Genomic DNA, 25,301 nt, shown 5'->3' with positions numbered 1-25,301 from the left:
TGTGGAGAAAAGAGCATGCTCAAAAGCAGAGGTGTGGATCACAGGCTGATTTTCAAAACTCACGTGTTTCTAGCTATGTTGTGAGTGTGCCTGAGCATAGCTATTTCAGAAGTATTTGCAAACCAGGAATACAAACGCTTACAAGAGAGAAATGGGTCAAACTTGGAGAGAGAGAAGCAGACCAATTCCTATTCCCTAAATGTAAGAAAAAGTAAAATCTCTATAAAATGTAACATTTTTCTCTTTAAGCATAAGTCCCCTTTCCATGAAGCCACTTTCACAGCTACTGCAAGCATTTCATTGTTTATATGTCTGTGAATGAAGATTTTTTTTTAAAATCTCGGTGTAAAACTCCACACTTTTTCAGTTGTAAGGATGGTAGCTGGGAGGTAATGGATCTGGTTGGTTTGACACAAAACTAGGATCCAATTTCAACATGACAGAGTGGTGTGGGAATGCTGATCCATCCCTGTCAAAATGTCATTTTCAACATTGTCTATGCACCAAACAAAAGCTTTGGGTAGTCTCATCATTTAGTCTCTGTGCTATGGGAGTCAATATTTTTAGAAGGCCAGAGATGACATCCTGTTCTGTGAACAGCAATGGGCTAATTTCCTCTGATGGCATTTGGGTACAACCAAGACCTTCAAATATGCATGGCACATGGAGGTAGTTTAATTTCTAGGATGCTGGATTTTGCCTCATTTGTCAATTTTGTGAATTCATGTTCAGCATCACTTTCTGGAAAGCACTGAGAAGCTATCCTTTTCACAGAACTCTCTCTGTGCACCTAGGGAATGGAAGTCTAGTATGATGGCTCCATCCATTAACTTCTTCCCTTCCTTCTGGCTGCATTGGACTTGTATTAGTCAGTTTTCTGTCACTACAACAAACACCTGAGATAATTAACTTATAAAGATAAAAGGTTTGTTTGGGCTCAGTTTTGGAGGTTTCCATTCATCATTGGGGCTGCTTTGGGGGGTGTGGTAAGCCAGCCCACTATGGTCAGAAGCCCATGGTAGAGCAAACCCGCTCACCTTGTGGCTGCGAACAAAATTTTGAAAAAGGAAGAGACTAGAGTCCCAAAATCTCCTGTAAGGGAATATCCCTAAGACCCGACAACCTCCCACTGAGTCCTTCCTCTCCCAACAGCACCAAGCTGGGGACCTAGACTTCTACACATGGGCTTAGGAGACACTCAAGATTCAAACTACAGTCGTCTTGAAATTGCTTCAAAACATCACCTTCTACAGGTCACATGGCTTTTAGCCAAAACCAGTATGAAATCTTTTTTGCCTAGAATTCAAGGTCTTCCCTTACCTGCTTAAAACTTGGATCTGATGAGGCCATCTTCCTTCCCTCTTTCCCTGAGGCGTCACCCCTCTTCCTTTGAGAGAACACATCCCCTCTGCAGTTTCTCCTCCATTCTTCAGGGCCTTCCCATCTCCACCAAGGGACTCTTTACATTCAGCCACCCACACTCCCTCTCTCCAGAAGGTCCGCCATTGCTCTGATGTCATAAGCAAAGTCCTGCAGCACAAGCCCCTTCACAGAGGAGGATGCATTTTGATAGGCCACCTCCCCAATATTTGGGGGAGTGCCCAGCAAATCACAGAAGTTGGATAAATAGGTCTTGAATCAATAAAGTCGCGTCAAAGACTACAAACATCTTAAAAAGGTTGAAGGGTAAGAGAAAGAAGAGACCGGAGCCTGACACCTGGTATTTAATAAATAAATAAATAAAGACCAGGGGAGCTGTCATCATTTTTAGAGGCTTCTCACCAAATTAAATGAAAGACTAAACAGTTATTTAAGTGGTTACAATGACATAAAGTAAAGGAAAAGATTCTTCCACATCACAATTAAATTTAATGCCTCTGATCAATAAAAACTCTTTTAGAGATCAGGAAATAAATAACAGAAGCTGCCCATAATAGAGAATGACTTTAGGAAAGAGGTCTGTTTCCATCCACCTGCAGAAGGAACTTAGGGAAATGAGGTTTCTCATTCGGTGGACTTGAATCCAATCCATTTGGGTCAAACAGCAGGACCCCAAACCTATTGGCAAAAGCAAAATATCTATAATTAGCTGATGTCGTTGGGGCTCACAGCCCAGCAACATGAGCAGGGGGAAGGCCCCATGGTCCACAGCACATGCCTCTACCACAGACCACGTCCATGAGGACAGAGAGAGGGGTGCAAGGAGAAACCTACAAGGCCATCTGGAAGATACTGTGCAAAACACAGCAGGCTGCTCAGTGAGCTGGTGGGGAGGAGAGGCCCACAAGTCCCCAGAGGAGCTCCAGCATGGGAGCCTTCAGGGTCACACTGAAAGCCCCCCCAAGAGCCCAGGTGTGCCTTTCATTTTGCCAGCCAGTCGAGAACCTGCAGAAGGGCATGCCCAGAGAAAGGAGCCTATCCTTGGCTCTGTCCAGAAAAGACTGGGCATGCTGAGAAACGCCACCTGGGAAAAGAAAGCGGAAGGCAGAGATTTAACAGAAGGCAGCGTCTTATCTGGGGAGCTGGGGCCAACAGGTCTGAGATCACAACTCTTTCAGACTCAAGAGCAGGGCACAGCAGACTTGTTCTCTAAACGACCAGACAAAGGATATTCTGGGCTTTGCAGGTCAGATTATTTTCAGGCCACATGGTCTCTGTCAGACCATAATAACAGATAAGTGGATCAGCATGGCTACGTTCCAGTAAAACTTGATCTACACAGACAGACAACAGGCTGTAGTTGGTACCTCTGCTCTAGAACCACCCCCACTGTTCCATGTTTGCCACTGGTTTCCAGTTACCCCAGTGCTTCTGCACCGTGGATAACAGCAAACCCCTCATAGCCAAGAGGGCCTGAGGAGCTGTCTCCTGGACCCAGGAGGAATGACAGAGACTGATAAGAACAACAGATAAGCTGATGCTTATCACACAACCTGTCCTGTCCTGTAGTAGGCACTTCACCTGTGGTGACTCATTTCCCACTGAGGAAAATCCTCTGCGACAGGTACTTTCATCATTCCCAAGCTACAGATGAGGAAACCGAAGGGTGACAGATCAACAGAGTCTCGTGGGACAGGAAATGCCGGCACTGGAATCCAGGCTGACTTGCTCCAAAGCCAAGTTTTTATCCTGTGGACACAGTAAACTGGAAAGACAGTGCTGACATCAGGCCACCGAGCCCAAGGGACAGACTACAATCCACAGAGCAAAAGTAAACAAGGGATGCAGGAGGAGCCAGGCCTAACTTGGTAATAACAGAACTATAGTTGGGTCCTCAATGCTGAGCTACCCAAGACACAGCACTGAGGTGTCTGAAGTGCCAAATGATGTGTGGTGAGTACTTCCTCCAGGGCCAGGCACAGAGCAACGTGCGGTCAGGGGTGGAAACTGTTGATATTGGTAGGTCAGTCAGTGCCTACTCAGGATTTCAGCAACTGCCTCATCTGTTGAAATACTGCTAACCCAGATTGCTTGTCACCTATAAGAGAGGGCATGTCCCTTTCACATAGCATGGTCTGGTTGGTTTGGATCTATATATACACAGGTAATGTGTGTATGTGTATGTGCACACGTGTGCACAGGTGTGTACATATGAATCAAGTATGCCAGATCTTAACTATGATTCAATCCCAAGTGGTAAGGACATGGGTGTCCATAGTACTATAATTTCTACTTTGTTTTTGTTTTTGGAGAAGCTATAACAGAATCAAAACTAAAAGTGGAGTGAAAACGCCCCGATTTTTTCTCCCAGGATTGTAGGAAGTCTGAAATGACATAATTCATGACGCTTTGAAATCCACTAAACGCTCCACAAAGGTCAGATGATATTGAACTCATTTTGGTTTCTGGGAAAACTGAGACCCACAGTCCCCTTCATAAGTCTTTAAATAAATATCAAAGTGTTAGTAATCTGTAGAATGTTTTTGTGAGTGAGATAAACATAATTGTGGACTAAAAGTTTGAAAAGTGCCCATTTGGCGAGAAAGTAAATATCACTGAGAGAGACCTGCTCCCACTGGCTCCTGGAGCCCTATAATTTGGTGGAGGTTATGAGGGCAGAATTATTACATAACGGCCCTTGTTTTTGAGTTTTGAGTGGCTAGCTGTTGAGATCAAGAACGCAAGTGAGGCTGAACACACAGGTGACTGCAGGGACCTGTGATCTGCTGTGGAATGTGTAAAAGTTCATTTCCAGAGCATGCCCAACTGGAGGAGACAGACAGATGGCCATGGACTATGCTCTCACCCCAGTGAAGTCCTGTTCCGTGCTCATTAGAGATTTCCTCCTCTTAAAAGGGGAACACTGTCCTCTCACAAGTAGTAATATCAGAACACTCAACATGCTTAAAAACATTGAATTCAGCTGCAATTTTTTTTCATTCTCTGAGCAAGAGACTTTAGAGTAATACAGGACAAAAGAACACAGGAACAAACACTGGCTGAGCAAGTTCTTTATCACCTATGGGTTCTCATTTGTTCATCTGTAAAATAGAAATACAGGCTGAATGTCTCTTTTATCTGAAATGCTTGGGCCCAGAAGTGTCTTTGGATTTTCCATGATTTTGGATTATTTGCATGTATATAATGAGACATGTTGAGGATGGGACCAAATCTAAACATGATACGTGTTGGTGTTGTTGAACACACAGCCTGAAGGTAATTTTATACAATTTAGTGCACTTGCATTTTGACCGACCTGTCACACCTGAGGCCAGGTGTGGAATTTCCCACTTGTGGCCTCACGTATGTGCCCAAAATGTTCCCGATTTGGGCAGCATTTCAGATTTCAAAGCACTTCAGACTTTGGATTTTATAATCAGGGATGCCTAACCTGGAGTGACAATTACTTTACACGATTTATATGGGAACTGAATCAGACCATTTATGACCTTCCTAGTGCAACTCAAAAAATATCAATTCCCCTTCTGCAGACAGTTCCATTTTGACTCCTTCCTCTTTTGTGGCCATCCTCTTTAATTTCATCATCCCCTTTAATAATTCCGGAAAGGAAAACAATTAAACGAATTGAGGAAACCATTTATACCAGCAATCAAAACTGTAAGCAACCTACCCTCAAAGAAATGGGGGTTGGAATATAAGGGAATACAGTGGAGCATTAATCTTCTTTCAATGGTGCTAGACACTTTCCAATTAAAACTGTAAAGTTAAGCTTCCATTTAAAAAAAAAATCCAAAAACTGAAAAAGAAAATGTTTAAAGCAGAAATAAAATAATTACCAGCAAGAAGAAGGTAAAGGAGAAGAAAATGTGTACAACCCAATGTCATAAAGTTTTAAAAATGCCCACCAGGGTGGGAATGCAGCTCATGGTAGAGCGCTTGCCTAGCATGCACAAGGACCTGGGTTCAACACCCAGTACAAAAAAAAAAAAAAAAAAAAAGAAAGAATAACGCCTACCCAGGGAGGTAAAGGCAGACTGGTGGCACAGTGTGCCAAGGCTCATAGCCCCACATCCAGCCTAAAGAAGATAGAACAGTGAATGAAAAACTAAAATCCTGAAGGTTTTCATTAACATCACCAAACACAGGGGAAACACATATATCCCTTCTTCTTTCATGCACCCTCTGGGGAGACAAGGACACCAGGGACCACCTTGCTGACTACCCCTGCTGGAAGGAAGCGAAGGCTCTAGAACCACATGGTTTAGCCCAGGGCTGACTGGAGAGCAGAGAACACTGCTGGAGGGTACACAGCCTGTGTCCACACTTAGGAAGGCCAAGCCCACTTCACAGGACCTTGACAAGATCCCAGAAGCAAAAGCCACTTCTCCTAGTCGAGGCTACCCAGCACCCAGCACCCAGCACCCCACCTACAGCAGCTTAGCCAGCCCCGGGCACTCTCAGGCTACAGAAGGTGCACACAGAAAGGAAACACCAGCTTGGTCATAAAGGAGGAAAAAAACAAAAAGCCTTCAAGTCAAAACTCACACACACCTAAAACAACAAAGATCCTCGCTGACTACTTGGAGCAAGAATAAAGTGATTCAACAGCAAGTCAAGAGCATCCACAAACAAAAACTCCTAGAGAAAAAAACAAGAAAACAATACTGCATCAAAGTCAAAGATCCCTGTTGAAAAGAAAACATAAATCAAGAAGGGAAAGATTCCTCCCAACAGATCTCTGAGCCACCAAATTGAATAAGAATGTGTGTTCAATCCATGGAGAACTCAAAGGCAACGTTTAAAAGAAGAAGTGTGCAGACCTGAAGGAAAGAAACTGGGAACTCACTTCAACATTAGAAAATGAACTCATGAAAGAGAATCCACAGAGAACTAAAGAAAAATGACTTAAAATCAATTTACTGACCAGGGGAAACCTAAAATCAAATATGAATATAGATTAAAAAAAACAAAGGGTCAAAGTAATAAAAGCAAAAGTGACACAATGGAGTTCATAGACTTTCCAAGATACAGAAAATCGGTGTCCTTAAAGCAGGGAACCCAGAAAGTGTTCCAAGAGACAACAGAAGAAAATTCTAAAATAAAAAATTGATCATTGAAAGAATATATCACATTCCAAAACTATGGCATATATCATACAGCAGTAATATATATTAGGATTAACTGACAGATCAAATCTTTGAAAAGGATTCTTCAGACATCTAATGTATAGGCAAATAATCCATAAAGGCAGAAGAAAAAATCCATAGCAACATCCAAGGGCCAAAGATAGTAATTTTAACTCTTTTTGAAGGAAGTTTTCTAATTTTTCCCCCCAGTACTAGGGAATGAACTCAGGGGCACTCTGCCATTTACCACTGAGCTACATTCCCTGTACTCCATTTTTTCTAATTCCCCCCCCCTTTTTTTTTCTTGTTTTGAGACAGAGTCTCACTAAGTTGCTGAGGCTAGCCTTGAATTTATGATCCTCCTGCCTTAGCTGGGATTACAGGTATACATCACCAAGCCCAAGCAAGAATATATACCTTAAAAATTATATCTAACCAGCCAACCATTGTTCCATTCGTGAGACTAAAAAGAACTCCAAAATGAAATACACCTGGTCCCCAACTTTCAAGGGTTCCACTTGATTTTTCAACCTCATGATGATATGAAGGTACAACTATGCAACCACCCAGTTTTTTCACTTTCAGTACAATATTCAGTAAAGTACATGAAATATTCAATACTTTATAAAGTACGCTTTGTGTTAGACAATTCTGCCCGACTGTAGGCTCATGTAAGTGTTCTGAGTACATGTGAGGTGCCGGTGGGTTAAGTGTATTAAATGCATTTTTGTTTTTTGAGTGTAAGAGTAAGATTTATTCAAGTGTAAAAAGAAACAGAATTCCCACAGGGTGAGCAATGACTCAAGAGAAGTTACCCTTAAATGCATTGTTGATTTAGGATATTTTCAGCCTAGCATGGGTTTATCCAGTGTGACTCCACTGCAAACAAGGGACATCTGCACTCCTAACAGTAATGACAAGGGGGACCTATCCCTTCTTCTTCCCCAAGTTCATACCTTGAGCCACACTAGAGGAACCTTCTAGAAAAGCCATGTGCATTTCTGAGTTCCTCGATCAGGTCCTCCTGGCAACTCTCCCAAGAGGTAGCACTGTAAGGGAGAAGGAAGGCTTGCCCTAACTTCCTGTCCTCTCCGGTAAACAGTCCCCTGGTGTGCATATTCTCTGCTCCTCCGGAAGGCAGGTGCACACCTGCAGGGACTAAGGACCTACAGTTCTGAGTTTTATTCTGTGAGCAAAGTGCAAACTGAGTTTTCCAATCCAAACTCCAAACTTCTCCATACAATTTTTTTTTTTTTGTACTCAGGATTGAAGTCTGGGGCACTTGACCATTGAGCACATCTCAAGCCCTATTTTTGCTATCTTTTAGTATTGTATTTAGAGATAGGGTCTTACTGAATTGCTAAGAGTATCACTTTTGCTGAGGCTGGCTTTGAACTCACGATCCTCCTGCCTCAGTCTCCCAAGCCACTAAGATTATAGGCATATACCACCCCACCCAGCCCCAACTGATTCTTAATCAAGAAAAGGTTACGTTAAGGGCAGAGAAGAAACAGTGACTACTTACCAAGCCTCAAAACCCCAGTATGGCTCATGATTATTTCTGAATGGAGGATATGGAATTTCTTAAAATATTTTTCACCTGCATATTATTCCATAATGAATATGTGTTATGTTTATTAAAAACAATATGGTCAGTTTTCCTTGAAACCATGTCCAGAAAATATCTTGATGGCACAGGAAAATATTCATAATGGTCTCGGAGAACGAAGAGGTTCCTAAATAGACTGTGTACTGAGATCCAATTTTATTATTATATTTTTAAAAACCACAATAGCAACACATGCTGCTGAGAGGCCTGGGCTAATAGGTATTTTGGGTGGCTTATCTCATTTAGTATTCATAAAATCACCTGAAGTAAATATAAATACATTCCGATCTTAGAGAGGAGGAAGTTGAAAATTAAAGAGGGAAACTATAATTTGTCCAGAAGCCACACATAACTAATAACAGCAGGCATGAACTTCTAAGGCCTCAAAGTCTCTATGTTCCCCACTCTGGTCCTAGAGGTATATAAATGCAGTCAACAGAAAGACTGAAAGGACACAGGCCAAAATGTTGACATCTGATGCCCGGTTCTTGGGATGATGGGCTATTTTTAATCATCTTTCGATACTCATCTGTGTTTTTCAAATTGTCAGCAATACATACATTCCTTTGTAATATGAAAACAGTAACATCTTTATGTTAAGGAAGGAAGCCACTAGCATGAACTTGAAGTTCAGGACAGTGGGGAGCCAAGCCACATGTCCGTACGATACACACTTGATGCTTGTGGGCTCCCGGCCTGTGGATGAGGGGAATGCTTCCTGGTCTCACTCCACGTGCTCTTTACTTGGCTCAAATGGAATTTGTTCCCCAAAGATTCATTTGTTGAAATTTGGTCCCCAACGTGCTGGTATTCAAAGGTAGTGGGGACCTATAAGAAGTAGGGGCCTAGTGAGAAGGGACGGGATCATGAGGCCCCGTGCTCAAAGGGGATTAATGCAGCTATCACAGGACTAGGTGACTTCCTGTGAGAACTAGTCATAAGCAAACTCATCCCATGTACTTGGTCCTTTTGCATGTGGATGTGTCCTCTCCCCTTCTTTACCCTATTATGCAATCATGGAGACCTTCACCAAATGCTGATACCATGCTATTTGGACTTTATGGCTGTCAGAATCACAAGCTAAGTAAGCCTCTTTACCTTATAAATTATCCAACCTCAGGTATTTTATTATAGTAAGATTAAGATACCCTGCTACACAGGCCTAGAGCTGATGGAAAACCACCTTAAGAAACCTCCTCCCAGCCTCCAGTTCCTAGATTACCCAATAGTCTGTCAGCTCTGCTTGCAGGCCAGCTTCTCTTTCTGGTCCTAAGGACTATACATTCCAAGGAGGAGTACCCCCCTCTCAGCCAGTTTGCCAAGTTTTCAAGGAGAACAGGAGGGGAAGTTTGAATGGCCTCCTTCCAATTTTTAAACTGTAAACTGCACGCCCACTTTTTGTTTGAGAGACATTTCCTCTGTGTGAACACAGTTTGTTCTATAACTAGCTTTAAAGTTATCCAGAACTGATACATTCAGGGCCAAGCTAAAGTGTTTAAAAAAAAAAAAAAAACAGACAAATGCAATAGGGCCTTTCCTAAATTTAGCTCATCTTGCAGAAATCTAATGTGTAGATAATTCAAAAGAGTGGTTCAATGCATTTTTATATGCAGAGGTGTCATCATGTCCTTGAGGCCAGGAGTCTATTCAAGGAATCCTAGAACTCCCCCTCCTCCTGGTGAGCACACTGTTCCAGGACAGTTGAAGGCCTTCATTCAGCCTCTTGGCCACACCACACGCTGAAGTCATGGCTGCTGGGTCTGAGCATGCCCTGGATAGAGCTATCTTCTCCCGGCCGACTTCCAGCAGCATTTTACCACACCACTTCAAAGCTGGGAGCTGGAGAGATAGAAGCATTGCCAAGACAGGTGCCAACAGCCCCCGCGCTGCTAACTGGAGGAGAGACTCCAGAATGCCAGCTCTGACATGCCACTGTGTGGCTATGGCCCTGAGTTTCCAGCCCAAACCTTCTTCAATGTCATCTTTCCACCCCCACCCATCTCTGAGGGCTGTCCCCAGCCAGCGTCTTACCAGCTCTACTCCTGACATCTTGGATCTACCCCAAGCAATGTTGAGAGAATTATCTCAAAGTCTTTAACCATAAACATCCCCCCCCATTCACCAGGCCCATCTCCAACAGTACCTCTCACATGAGCCCAACATTTTGCATATATTATTAGACACCACACTGTCCTGGGTAAAAGCTGACCCAGATGCAAGGCTCCAAGAGGGCTCAGCCCCTGCCCCGCCCAGGACCTAAAATATTCTAATGAATGAATCATTAATGAAAACCTCATAAACATGACGTCTTCCCCATTAGGATACATAAACTCCATGAGGGCCAAGCACAGGCCTTATTCAACTGTATGCTTGCAGCACTTAAGGAACTTGTCAAAGTTAATGAGTTTGGCAGAGAGCAAGCTAACAATTTTTTTTTTAAAGGAGTCTATGCTGAGAAAGTCTGAGCATCATACCACTCCTACCCTTCCCCTAAAAACACAAAGATGCACGAAATTAGAATGCAGATATCTGGTCCTAATACAATGGAAGCGTGGTTACATTTTTTATAGAAAGAAAACAAGGATTGTCATGGGACAGTGTTTCTGCAATGCATACCTGGCCAAATCTGAGACTGGCTGGCACAAATCAGTCTCTTTTGATCTCACTGAATTGGACAGGGCTTCAGGGAGGACACAAAGGCCACTAGAAATTTTATCAAATGTGGCTTCTGCTAAGGAACCCTGCAAGAACTCATGTACATACACGTATCCACAGAGAGTAAATATACATAGTCAGAAGGCTTACCCACAGATATGTCTAGCATTTTTTATATGTATTCTCCTTAGTCTGATGATGGAGGGGAAACCCTACATTCAGCTAGGTCCACAAAGAAGAAAGGAAAGGTTCAGAGCTACTCAATTCAAACAGGGTCATCCCATGGCCCGGACACCTCCACCCCAGAGAAGCATGGTTACATTTTTTATAGAAAGAAAACAAGAGTTGTCACGGGACAGTATTTCTTCAAAGACCAAGCTTCCTGGCTGAAGAACTCTCTTACCAATAGCCCAAAACCCTTAAGAGGGACTGAGAGTTTGCCTTAGTTTTCTTTGTACCCTCAGACCAGTTAAGGGTCCTTCGCTTGTTTTCTTTCTTCCTGCTGGAATTATATGCTGAAGTGTGCCACTCTTACCCCTTAGAAAAAGATACACTGAAGTCCTAATTCCTGGTACCTGTGAACGTGACCTTATTTGGAAACATGGTCTCAGAAGATGTAAGCAAGTTAAAATGAAGGTATTTGAGCGAGCCCTAGCCCAATATGACTGGTGCCCTTCCGAGAGAAACACAGGAGGAAAGGCCACATGACAACAGGCAGAGATCACCCTGACACAGGTTCAAGCCAAGGACACGGAGGGCCACTGGTCACCATCAGGAGCTGGGAAGAGGCAGGGAAGGATTCTACTCAAGGTCGTGGAAGAAACATGAGCCAGAGATACGTTGCTTTCAACTTCCAGCCTCCAGGGCAGTGAGAAAATAAATCTGCCGTTTTAAAGCCACCCAGTTTGTAGGAATTTATTACAGCAGCTCTAGGAAGCTAATATACCTGGCTCTTTCCTTCAAAAGGGCCCAGAGAATCCCATCTATACTCATCCACCCTCCCATCCCCAGCTCCACTTCCACCTCTCCATCAAAGGATAAGTTTTAGTCAGGTTTTTCGCTGCTGTGACTAAAGGATCCAACCAGAACAGCTGTGGAGGAGGAAAGGTTTATTTAAGGTTCCTGGTCTCAGAGGTCTCAGTCCACAGAAGGCCAGCACTTTTCCTCAGGATTCAGGTGAGGCTGAATATCACCGTGGAAGAGTGTGGCAGAGGGGAGCGGCTTACGTGATGGTCAGAAAGAGAAACTCCTCTTGCCAGATACAAATAGATACCCAAAGCCACACCCTAATTCCCAACTCCTCCAGCCACACCCCAACACTTCAGTCACCACTTAGTTAATCCCTATCAGGGGATTAATTCACTGATTGGGTTAAGACTCTCACAACCCAATCATTTCTCCTCTGAGCCTTCTTGCACTGTCTCACATGTGAGCTTTTGGGGGACACTTCACATCCAAACTATAACAATAAGCTATAAATTCCTTTTTCTTTAATGTATAGATACAGATATAGATATGCATATGAATGTAGATATATGTGAGAATATATAACCTAATTTTGATCCAACTTCTGAGGCACTAAAAATGTTACAGAAGGACCCTATTGTCCTATAAACTCTACAAAAGAAAAGGTTTAAATAAAATATGGAGTTCACTTCTGCTCCCCCACTTCTCCCACATAAAGCACAACAGAACTCAGCTCCAGTCCAGATAGGCAAAAATGAACAGGCAGTCATGGTAAAAGGTGCACCTGGATCCTGAAGACCTGCAGAAAGCCACAAACATAGCTGCTATGCCCAGGGAATAAGGACAGGGGAGCAGAGAAAAGAACTGGGACAGAAACTGATACAGCCCATGGTAGAAGCCTGGTACAACAGGTACCTGGCATGACCAGTATCCTCCCCAATCCCCACCCATCTGACAGTGCCATGCCCCCAGGGTTGGTGAAGCATGATGCTGAGGGGGTCAGGGCCAGCAGAAGGGCCCCAGAAGAGAATAAATGAACAACCAGGAGGTGATAGAACTGGGCCCACCACCTGTGACCACCAGAGTTTGGTTTACTTGGCACAAAAGGAAAAGTAGCCACAAAGGTAACAAACACACCTCAAGGCAAGCACAGTCCCGCTCCTCTTTGGGGATCTAAAATGTTTCACTTGTCATACTGAAGAGTCTTGCTGATAGCCTGAGGTGCCACATGCCCTTGAGTTATTTTTAATTGCTGTTTCTGTTTTTAAAAACAAATGCTTTCCCTAATTAACTCCAAAGTGTCTAAAGGCAAATAAATACAAACATGTTTTTGTTTATCTGTTCACTAGATTAAAGGATAGCCTACGGTGCCTATTAGAAAATATGAAGTCTATTTTTTAAAAGACAGTGAGAGTAATAACGATGTTTTCAGCATCCATCAGAACAATACAGGTTGAATATCCTTTATCCAAAATGCTCAGGACAAGCGGTATTTTCAGATTTGGGATTTTTTTTAGATGCTTTGGAGTATACATAACACACAGAGAATGGAACTCAAAGTCTAAACACAAAATTCATTTCTTTCATTTACACCTTATGCACACAATCTGAAGGTCACTTCATCCAGTACTTTTTGTGTGCCAGCATCCTGTAACCTGTCATACACGTGAGCGGTTGCGGAACTTTCCACTCTTGCTGTCATATTGACACATACAAGATTTCAGATTTTGGAAGTTTTCAGATTTGAACTTTTGAATCAGGGATGCGTAATCTGTATTTACTTATGTATGTTTATAATCATTATTTCTGAAATTAAAACACCACTATCTCCATTTCCTGACTGCTTACCTGCTCACACCTGCCAGCTAATGTAGGCTGGCTCTGGAGGGTGATGCAGCACATTTGGGTAAGTGTTAATTCTGTGCCCTGATTTTGCCTAAAATGAAAGCAACAAATGCAGATATTTTACAATGTTAAACTTTCATCCTTCAGTGTCCCTGAAGGATTGGTTCTAACATCCCCATCTGATACCAAAATCTGCAGATGTTATAATCCCTAATATAAAAAGACACAGAAGTATGCAAGCAGCCTGAGTTTGATCCCTAGTACCACCAAAAAAAAAATATATATATATAGTATTTGCATATGACCTTAATATATTTTCTCATATATTTAAAATCATCTCTAGATTACTCGCTTACTGCAATGTAAATAGTTATACATTATTGTCTAGGAAATAATAACAAGAAAATTAAAAAGTCTGTATATGTTCAATACAGTTGCAATTCTTTTTTCAAATATTTTGTTTGGAGATTGGTTGAATCCAGGAATGAAAAACCTCCACAGAGGGTGAAGATGTGAAGAAAAGGGTACAGTCATATATTGTTTGTGGGACTGCAAACTGGTACAACCACTATGGAAAGCAGTATGGAAATTCCTCAAAAAACTAGGAATGGAACCGCCATATGATCTAGCTATCCCACTCCTTGGTATATTTCCAAAGGCTTAAAATCAGCATACTACAGTGATGCAGCCACATCAATGTTTATAGCAGCACAATTCACAATAGCTAAGTGCCCTTCAATAGACGAATGGATAAAGAAAATGTGGTATATATACACAATGGAATATTCCCTAGCCATAAAAAAGAATGACTTTCTGACATTTGCTGGTAAATGGATGGATCTGGAGACTAACATGCTAATAAACTAATCCCCGCAAAAATGAAAGGCCCAAAGTTCAAATGTTTCCCTGAGGATAAGGAGAGATGAGATTAAAAGGCCAGTGGAGTAGACCAGAGGGAATGAAGGAAAGGGAAGGGGACTGAAAAAGGAAAGAGTGGAACTAATTTGACATAACTTTCCATACATACATGATTATACCACAGTGAATCTCACCATCATGTACATCCATGGAAATTAATTTTTAAAAAACTATTTTTAAAAAAGGCCCAAGACATATCTCCCAATACCAGAATAAGGACAAGCTTGGGTCACAGAGATAACAAGTCTATGGGAAAAATCGGTTCCACCTGTGCATCTCTGGAATGAAAGGGACTGCACTTAGATTTAGCTCAAAGGCTGTTGGCTCTGAGTACCACTCCCAGCCCAAACGCAGCAAGGCAAAGCTGCCCACCTGCTCCCATCAACTGCAAGATGCAAAGCTGCAAAGTTGCTTGCTGATGTTTTGATCTATTTATATGCATCTCCAGGGCTTGGCAAAGGTAAAGGGAAGGTGATAATTTATGGGGGGTGGGGGGAGGTGTTATTTGTTTGTTTCCAAAAGATATCCTCTCTTTGGCTGGCTGAGAAATTGTGTTGCTGGCATGTTAAAACTCCCAACCCACATAAGTATTTACCAGCACTGGGGAGGCAACAGAACAAGCCATATAACAGATCAGGAGTCTTGCCCTAAATTTTGTGCCAAAGGACAAGAGAGGCTTGTCTGAAACTCTTTTATATCTATCTTTACACAGCTAGCTCTCTTTAAGGGCTCCACCCCCATTTCTTACCCTGTTCAAAACAACAGGTTCCTTGCCTACATTTAAGGAGTTGGGCTGGAAATCAAACTCGCTGGAGTAGTGTGCATGGAACTTCCACTTGCATAGCTTTGCGAAGAGGACAGGGCAATGTGCCACACTGAGCACATGCAGGTGAGACCAGGGATCCAATGTGTCCCACAGACATAGCAGATTAAGTGTCAGCACAGCAGTGGTTGGGAAATGAAATGGTCAAAAGCAGAGAATCTATCATAATCAAAGGTGGTTGTACTTGCAGACATACCACTGAATTTAATGACCAATATCTGAAGATGACTTTTAAGAGTGGCCTGGACTCTGTCACATGGGAGCCAGAGTAACCCCAAGCCCAGAAGGAGCCTGTGCAACCCTGAGAGGCAGAGAGCTGGTGCTGAAGCTGTGGCCAACCCTGTTCCAGGGGAATAGCTATTGGTGACTCTGTGGACCTACTTCAAACAATGCTCTGACCCAAAAAGCCAACCAGGAGATTAACTAATCAGCATCACTCTTTATTTTACAGGTTGGATTACAATAATTGAATCTTACATAAGAAAAACATATGGGTCCACGCTGCTTAGAAATTTTCATCTTCATTAAGAAAATTCTTAGTAGAGTAAATATAAGATTTCAGGTGCAGTATTTTAAAGCTTATATAATCAGTCAAGGGCAGCTCTCCAATCCCAACTTGCTTATATTCAAGGTGGTAATTTCTCATTCTCCTCAGCAGAAGATGGGAGATTGCGAAAATCCAACAATTAGAGAAGCCTATTTTACATAAGCCTTTTCCAAAAGGGGAAAAGACAATATCATTCCCTGTGACTACTGTACAATAGTCTTTAATTGAGAATCACCATCATGACTGTGTTCTCCCTACACCAACCTCACAGGTGCAGAAGGCAGCATAACAATAATCATTTCCTCCTTCCTGGAGTTCCTGTAGCTGTTTGTGCAGTGATATAGGGAGTAGCTTGCCAGCTCTTTTATTCTTTCCCCAGGGCTATATGCTGAAAACCACAGCTCACTTTAGACCTATCAAAGCAGAGTATCAAACTGGGCCTGATGGTGCACGCCTGTAATCCCAGCAGCTCAGGAGGCTGAGGCAGGAGGATCGCGAGTTCAGAGCCAGCCTCAGCAAAAGCGAGGTACTTAGCAATTCACTGAGACTCTGTCTCTAAATAAAATACAAAATAGGGCTGGGGATGTGGTTCCGTGGTTGAGTACCCCTAAGTTCAATGTCTGGTAACCACCACTAAAAAAAATAAGAATGTCAAAGGCTACCTGGACAGCTGGGTTATCATCTGGAGAGTCAAAGTTTGCTTGGATGGGTGGATGGACTGATACACATGAAGGCATATTCCAGAGTTTTGATGGATCTGATGTAATGGCACAAGGATGAACTCCTGGGTCTTCGTCCTTCTGCCACACCCTAGGGACATGACAATGACACTACTTCCCACTTGAATGGTTTTGTGGTCGTAGCTTATTCCCAGGGTTTTCAAAGGGTTCATGGCAAAGATTTTAACAAAAACCCATGATAAGAAAACAAGATTCATAATTACAATCACTACTACCTCTGAGTCCTTTACCAGGTAACATAAAATGCCACCTGGGAGATCACAGGCCGGCAGAGGACTGAAGAGGAATGGCAGGCACTTATGGAAGAAGCCTTGGAGGCAAAGGGGGAAGGTGGGCTCACACCTGTCTGTCCCATTAAGAAAGGGGGCCAGTCAGCTCCCGCTGCCATTTGCTTTTAAATATATTCAATATGCCTTCACTGGGGAGGAATGATGTGCCATTTACTGAAGTCCAGGAAAATTCTATTCACCAACTTCCATATCCTAGATGGTTCGACAGCTATTCTGAGTTTGAAGAAGGATGTCCCATCGCTTGAGAAAACAGCTGGGCTGGTGACGCTGCTTCTATAAAGATGTGAGCCTCTAGGTCCTCAGTCAGCAAGGCTTCCCTTTTCAGAGGGGCTCAACTCAAAGCCACAAAGAAGAACTGAAATAAGGAAGTCAGGAGTGGCCAGCTGCCGAGATCCTGCCCAGAGCCCAGGGAATGTTTCTGCTCTCTGTGCTGTCACTGGAAAGCCCAGCGGAAGGCTCCTGGGCTGGCTCCCTCCACAGCTAGAGCTGTGCAAGACCTGGTGCTTTCGACTGGGTTCCTTCCTCAGTGATATCACCATGGAGTCAGCAGGGTTGGGGAGCGCTGGGGTCCTCCGGAGGTACATGCTTTCTCAAGAAACCTGTGGCATCTGAATGGGAATCTGAAACTCACCTGATATCTATCTACTGCAACCTGATTCGTCAAGAGTCCAGTTCATCCTCTTTCTTCCCAAGGATGGGTTCTACCGGACTGGGGGCAAAAAGGCTGCTTCTAAAACCACAGACAGGGTCTGGGGCTGTAGCTCAGTGGTAGAGCGCTTGCCTGGCACGTTGTGAGGCACTGGGTTTGATCTTCAGCACCACGTAGAAATAAATAAATAAATGAAAGGTATTGTGTCCATCTACAATTTCATTTATATAATAAAAAAATAAAACTACAGATGGAGGGACAGTGGTGGTGTGCAGAAGCTGTGACCTTAACAATCGCCATGAGCCATAAGCCCAAGGGATAATGCCACAGGATAGAAACAGACTGTATCAAGAGCTCCTCTACTCTACTTTTGAGAAACAAAAAATGACCAAGACGGGAAAGATGCTCACCAATGTGCTTGCAAGGGGACTCCAGGTGAAGGCAGTGGATGAGTGCCAGACAGGAGCCTTCCAGGGCAACCAGGGCTGAGCTGAGGTCGTGTGTCTGAAACAAGGCTGCCTGGGGGGGCAGCATATGTCCACAGCATATGTCCCTTGGTCCTCCCCCTCCCAACACCTCAGGCTCCCCCCAAGTAGCCATTCAGCCTAATCTCCACGTAAGTAGCGGAGCAAGCTCCCTGGATCGCCAACTCGCTAAACAGAAACCCAGGCCACACACAAACGTCCCAAATCCTCAGGTCCCTCAAACCCACAGGGACTCCTGTGGGTACTATGTCATTGCTGTTCAAGCAACTGCTGAATACCGCACCCCATGGGAAGTACTCTATCACGTGCCCATTTACTTCAACCTTTCAACCACTTAAAACGGAAGCTCTATCTCTATCCCCATTTTTTTCAGAGGAGGATACTGAGGCTCAGGTAAGTCAAGTCACCAGGAGCAGATAAGTTGGAGAGCCAAGGAGATCTCGTGAATCTATGTCTGATACTCTTTTTCACCCTCAGCTGCTTACCACCTGCCTTCAGCCTCAGCCTAGAGTGATAATATCCAGGACTTCCCAAAGCAAGTCTGCTGTCAGCACACCTGCTCCTCCCAGCCATGTGTGCCAGTCCCTGATCTATTCACCTTCAAGTACCACCAACTGTAAAGGATCAACATTAATAACCATTGCTGTAGGGGGCTCCTCACCCACTGCACTTGTCTTACCATCTTTAAGATGAAATAGATTGCTGCATTCCTAATAAGGGAATAAAGAGAATTAGCAACTGGTGCTTTGCTTATTTCTGGATTTTAAAAACTTTTTAATCTCCCAAGACAAGATTAGGAAGCTACTTGACTGGGCAATTCACTAAACCAAAAGCAATGCTTGGTTGAAATAATTTTATTTCTCATCAATTGGGTCCTGTCATTTTTATGTTTGTGGTGAATAGGTATGGCCATATTATTAAGAATAATAGCTAGAATTTATAGGATATTCAGTATGTGCCAGAAGGTATTCCAAGCATGTGTACTTAACTCAGTGAATCATCACAGTATCACTGTTATAATCTTAGTTCTAAAATGAAAAAAAGTGAGGCACAGAGAAGTTAAGTGACCAGCCTAAGGTCACAGAGCTGGTAAGGACGTAGGAATGAATCCCAGATCTGTTGACACTCATTCAACAAGCCACTGTTGTCATAGACACTTGCCATTTTTCACTTTGGGGTTTTAAAACTTTAACTTGGAGTTTTAATCATTGAAGAATAATTTTCACACTAAGACACGAATACATAGATTACATAAAATACAAGTGTCTTTGAACCACATCAAATGCACTTATCTTATGAATCAAAGTCAATGGTTCTACTTTTCTTCCTGCTTAGTATCTATTTTGTAGGTACAAAAACAGAAATATAAAACAAAAATAAATGAAAAGAACAAGGGACTATCTTCCTGGCCTACAGATGACCAAAGGCATTTCCCAGAAGCAATAAAATACATCCAACTGGTCTCAAGGGAGACCGGATTCTAAATCCATGTGTAAATTGTACAATCAACATTACCACTGAAATGGCCCTTCACACCTTCAAAAAGTACTGCATACCATAATCAGTGTACGCATCCCTGGGCCTGAATAAGGTGTAAATATATACAACGCACATAGCAATGTGCAGAACATGAATAGATAGGCAAGGGAGAAGCGAAGAAAGTACAAGGGCTTTACTTCATAGGAACATGCTTATTCAATGACACAGGTGGTGACATGTATGCAAGTTAAATGTGTTCATGGAGCTGGAAGTATGGCTACTATCATACAGCAAGTATGGAGTTTGATTCTCCTCCACTTGCACATGAAATGCACCTACCTCCACGTGGCTCTTGTGACACTGCTTTGACTCCTTCCCAGTCCCTGACAAAGCAGCACCTCCAAGTTTGCTATTAGATAAGTAAAATTACTCAAAAGACATTCCTGCTGGAGCTGCCCTTGCCTGGCGGTTCCCTGGGTACTCTGTGCAAGAGGAAACCCACACAGCGTGACCTTGAGTAAGGCCATTCCTGCAGCAGGTACGAGGAGTAGTAGATACTGAGCAACTGATTAGCAAGGGCGCACCACTGTGCACAGGCTCCTTGCTTGTCCTTTCTATAAAGTATCTAATGCTGAAATGGAAGAGTTAACAATATTCAGGAAAGATATCTCCCCCTTTACAACTAATTCAGTTTCAACTGTTAAACACACAAGTGAAAACCCCCAAGAAACAAGGGAATGTACACAAAGTTAGTTGAAGGGAATTTTCAGAAATACATATTTTCCCTTAATGATTATTAGCTAAACAGTCTAAACCAAGCTGTAAGAAAGAAAAAAAAATCAGAGTAATTTTACTTCTTACTACCCAGGGCTATATAGTAATTATGCAAATGGCAGCGAATTTGTCACTTCAAGTAACCATAAGTGTATAAAATAATTTCATTAAGTAAAATACAGTTACCTTAGTCATCATACTAATTTGACAAGGACTTTAAAAATGTCTCTCAGCTGTCTGCCTCTGGGCTCGATATGCAAAAACCTATCTTCAAAACGATGCTTCTTTAGAAAGAAGAGGAAAAAAAAAAATAAGAATAACAAATCCAGCCGTTCCACCTCACCCCTTAATTGCAAGCCCACTGAATGTTCTCAGGCCTAAAAATAAGTGACTATAAAGCGGTGAGATGGAGATCCGTTTACCACACTCAGTCATCTATGTCATTACTTTGTCACCACAACCTCAGGCATACTTTTGCATGACTCTCAATAGGGAAATACCCACCCCCAGTTCATAGGAGCTGCCTGGGTGCCCCACCCAAAAGACTAGACTGGCCTTTTTTTCAGTTTTCATCCTGAAGAAATTCAAAAGCATCTGTATGCGAGCCTCAGTCGTCACTGCCCAGAGGTGTCAGCAGTTTTAATTTCCTGTACACATCCTTATCTCCTCTAGTTCTCAGTAATTTGATAACATACACACCCTCTCCATGCAAGGCTACCCTCCGTGAATGACTTGAAACATCTCAGTGGGTCCCTACAAAGCACAGATAAACTGCACACAAAATTACTTTCTCTCCATGAAGTTCCCATATGCCTGCACCTCCTCCAAACAGTCCCAGACTCATACAGATGTTACATCCTGCAAATAGGTCAGACTGGAGCACACAAAGCAGAAACACAAGTACAAGAAAACCACACTGCAGCTGAGCACAGTAGTGCCTGTAATCTCACAAGCTGGGGAGGCTGAGGCAGGAGGATCATAAGTTCAAAGCCAGCCTCAGCAAAAGCAAGGCACTGAACAATTCACTGAGACTCCGTCTCTAAATAAAATACAAAATAGGGCTGGGGATGTGGTTCAGTAGCCAAGAGCCCTTGAGTTCAATCCCTGGTACTCAAAAAAAAAAAAAAAATCACATTGCATTCTCTGTTCTGTGCACAATGACATATTAAATTGAATGGGCTTCTATTCCTTACTTTGAAAAAATTATTTCATGGCCAGCCAGGCAGTTTAACTATGTTAGAACATCCTTCTAACTGTTGGCTTATATGAAGCATGATTTCTAATTAATACATCTGCAATTGCAACAGATTTCAAAATACACAGCTGATCCAGGTTGCACTGGGTTTACATTGTCTATAGCACCTTATCCATATCATCCCTGAGATCAAGATCAATGTCCTTCTGCACTGCCCTGGAAGGCCCTGACCTCTGGCAAAAAGTTGCAGGTCTGCAGTCTAGCCTAACAATTGCTGGCTTTCTCATGTACAGTTCTGCCTAAGTTTCCCTCTAGGTGGGTTTTCAAGGGAAACAAACACACACAAGTCCTGCTTTTCTAAGTTGTTTCTCAATCCCAGGCAACTACCTACTTCAGTTTTGCAGATGGGAAGCCTATATCAGTGGCATTGAGGACACACTGAGAACACTGGGAAATTATCTATTCAGAAGAAAAAGGGAAAAAGGGAGAAATGAAATGAAACTTCCCAATATTATTTTTTTTTAAAAAAAAGACACCTGGGAAGAAAAAATAAGATAGCTGCGTTGACTTTTAGAATCAAATAGGAAATAATGCACTGGACTCACATTTGCAATCACCCTCCTCTTTGAAATTAAGCACAATTGGCCATGTCCTCTGGCAAGCCCTTCACCAGATATGTGAAAATCAGAAGGGAAAGCTGATTCCCAGTGTAAAGACCACATATACATACATCATGCCTATGGACCCTGCCAGTGTGGTCACCTATAGACACTGCATCTTAGGTTTCCCAGGAAACCATGATCCGTTACAAAGAAAAAAATCTGCTTTTCCTGCAAACATCCTGCACTAGCTTATTCTCCAATTATCCAGAAAGAGGTCTCCTATGGCTGAAGGAACAACATACTTTTTTTTTTTTTTTGGTTTGCCTCTCAAATTACAGATGCAGAGAAAACTCTGAAGTAGCCCAGAAGAACAAGGCCCATAGCAAGCTGATGCAATCAACCCTGGCAAACCCCTATTTATTTTCATGAGGTTCAGATGGCCACAGAAAGTCAAGGGCAGTCAGGCAAAGCACAGTCCTGAGAACCTTATGCCCCAGTCCTAGTGATCAAAATAAGTTCAATTTCCTAGGCCTGTCCTCTTCTAGGCCTCCGTATGCTTTCTGCAGAGCACCTGTTGACTCCTGTTACATTACCCCATCCAATCAGGCTTTCCATCAGCCAAGAAGTGCCAGGATGCCGCCACCAGATGGACTGAATTCCTCCTCGGCCTGTCAACCCCCTGTTCTGTGATTCAAGTCAACCTCCCATTTCATGGGGCCAGACTGGCTTCAAGAAGTCCTCCACTCCAGGAGCACCCTGCTTTCTCAACTTTCTAATGGAGCTAGGCCATTCATCTGGCTGACATCCCACATCACTTCCTTCTAAAACCCTTAGAGCATTGCAAAAATAATAATAATATGCCCATGCTTTCATCACTCCAGGGATGAAAAGTTCTGTTGGTGTTGTTTTGCCACATACAAATAAGGCACTCTGTTGAGCAATGTTGGTTTAAGGCAAACTGTTAAAACTGGAGGCAGCTGTTGATATACTAATTTTACCTCCTTTTACACACAGATCTGGTTAGGTACAATGGACTCTGCATATATGCTACAGTATTGATCCACATATATTGTACTAATGCGCATTTGCATCTTAATAATACATGTGCCTCGGGCTGGTTGCACAGCTCATAGATGAAAGTACTAACCGAGCATGTGTGAGGTCCTAGGTTCAATCCCCAGCACCCCTCACCCCCCCTCCACACACAGCCCCCTACAGAAGCTCAGATAAACTGATCCCCCAAAACACTGTTATCCCCTACCTCCAAAATCCACAGGTACCGTCTGCAACTATGTATTATAACTACTGACAAAAATGATTGCATTTTATAAAACAGAAAATGAAATGCACTGTTGGCTCCAGGATTCACTCAAAGCATACCAGTTACAGCTGCGCACGACACAGAGAGGGATTTAAACATCTTTCATCTCAGAAGGGTCAACAGATATGCATTAGATTTTCAAAAGCCCTGAAATTGTTGCCCCAGGAATAGAGCTGAGTTTGTAGCCTCCCCCACCTCATAACCACATAAATGACTTTACCCAACACCAGAGACCAAGTTCTACTTTAGTGTCTCCTTTACAGCAGGGGGGCTTAGGAGATTGTTTATAAATGCTATAAGGCACCCAGTGTCTGGCCCTCATTAACTTTAACCCAAGGCCAGGAATGAGGGATTAATGATAACATCAGGACCCAGTATGGTTCTATCTCTGGATGTGGTTATTCAACAGTCAAAATCTTGTCCGATTCTATCTCCATCAAACTTGCTAACACTCAAAGTCTATGACATTTGATTCCATTTCAGGTCAATACCCAAGTAATGATTTAACACTATATACTCTGAAAAATCTTCTACTGTTTGGATAGGACAAGTCTAAGAGTGCACTCTCTGGAACTCCAGTTGGGACCACCTGAGCGGGGAAGGAGACAACAACAAAGTACTTACTTGACAGTGCTGAGTCATTACAAGCTGTTTCCTCTGAGATGTTAGGGACCCACGGGCCCTTTGAGCATTAGTATCCCCTTTAGAGAGGCAAATAAAACAGATATATAATGTGTACAATAACGTAACCTCTTGTTGGGAAGAAACCACGGTGGGTAATTTAGCTTTAAGAGTGGGTAGCAGGAACTATACAAACTCACAGCTGCTCTCCAGGTACTGTAACTTTATCCCAGACGCTGAAAGATGGCTATTGGAATACGGTGGGAATATTCCCCCTACAGCTTAGACTCAGATCAGGGCTACACTTGGGCGCCTTTTACTCTAAGCTGTTAAATCCCCCCCGTAATTGGCGGATGCAGAAACAGCCCGGAGAAAATGATGCATAATGGATTTGTTCTTCCAGGCGATGTAAGGAAGAGTAGAGGACGCAGGATGCCAACTGGCTTTTCTTGCCATGTGCAGGTCACCTGAAAACCGCGATGCCTTCTTCTCTAGAGAGGCTCCTGAACTCACCATCTGGCTCCGCTTTCAAGGGGGTAGGGAAACGGTTTCACGCCCACCTGCCCGCCGCCTCTCCACCCCGGACACCCCCTGCCCCCTCTGGGCGCTCTAGCTGCTGCCGGCATCCACGGTCCCGCCCGCTCCCGGCTCGCTCGGCAGCCCCGGCCGGCAGCTCCCCCGGCGGCCGCCTCTGCACCACTCACCAACCTCCGCGCCGGGCTGAGGTCACGCCCGCCTGCCCCCGACGCCCGAGCGGCCACCTCCTCCGGCCAAGGGGTAGCCCGAGATCTGGGCTGGAGAAGGGGGTCCGCGGAGGAGTTGGCAAGGGGACTCACCAGGTAGGCGCCCACCGTGCCCTGCGCCAGCATCAGGGCGCACTCGGACACCAGGAAGATCTTGATGTTGGAGAAGCAGGACACCTTCTTTTTCTTCTTCTTATTCCTCTGCGCCTCGTCCCCCTGCAGCTCGCCGCTCCGGCCGCCGCCCGACGAGCCTCCCGGCTTCTTCCCCTGCATCCTTCCCCCGCCGCCGCCGCCGCTTTCCCGCTCACCCCGGGTGTCGCGGCCGCTGCCGGGCGGGGGTGCGTACCGCGAGGCTGCGTGCTGTCCCCGCCCCGGGCCCGCGGCGGCCGCCCCCGTCCTGCCGAAGCTGGAGAGGTGGAAGGCACGGCTCCTCGCCTCCGCCGCCGCCGCGCTCGTCCCCTTCCTCCTCCTCCTCCTCCGCCCTCCCCTCGCCTCCTCCTCCTGCTCGGGCT

The 25,301-nt window shown here is 43.8% G+C and overlaps 1 protein-coding gene across 1 annotated transcript in view; it reads right to left on the bottom strand.

Annotated features, from left to right (window-relative positions):
* The window catches only part of LOC144372255 (synaptic vesicle glycoprotein 2B-like), a 95,142-nt gene extending 70,120 nt beyond the window's left edge, over positions 1-25,022 (bottom strand). The window contains exon 1 of the mRNA XM_078035628.1: positions 24,883-25,022. The gene's annotated coding sequence lies outside the window, so the exon portion shown is untranslated. The remainder of the gene's footprint in view (positions 1-24,882) is intronic.
* Positions 25,023-25,301: the final 279 nt, after the last annotated feature.

This window comes from Ictidomys tridecemlineatus, assembly GCF_052094955.1.
Source record: "Ictidomys tridecemlineatus isolate mIctTri1 chromosome 5 unlocalized genomic scaffold, mIctTri1.hap1 SUPER_5_unloc_1, whole genome shotgun sequence".
Lineage (NCBI taxonomy): Eukaryota > Metazoa > Chordata > Mammalia > Rodentia > Sciuridae > Ictidomys > Ictidomys tridecemlineatus.
Note: the sequence above shows the minus strand (reverse complement) of the source record. Positions and strands in the feature narration are given on the sequence as shown.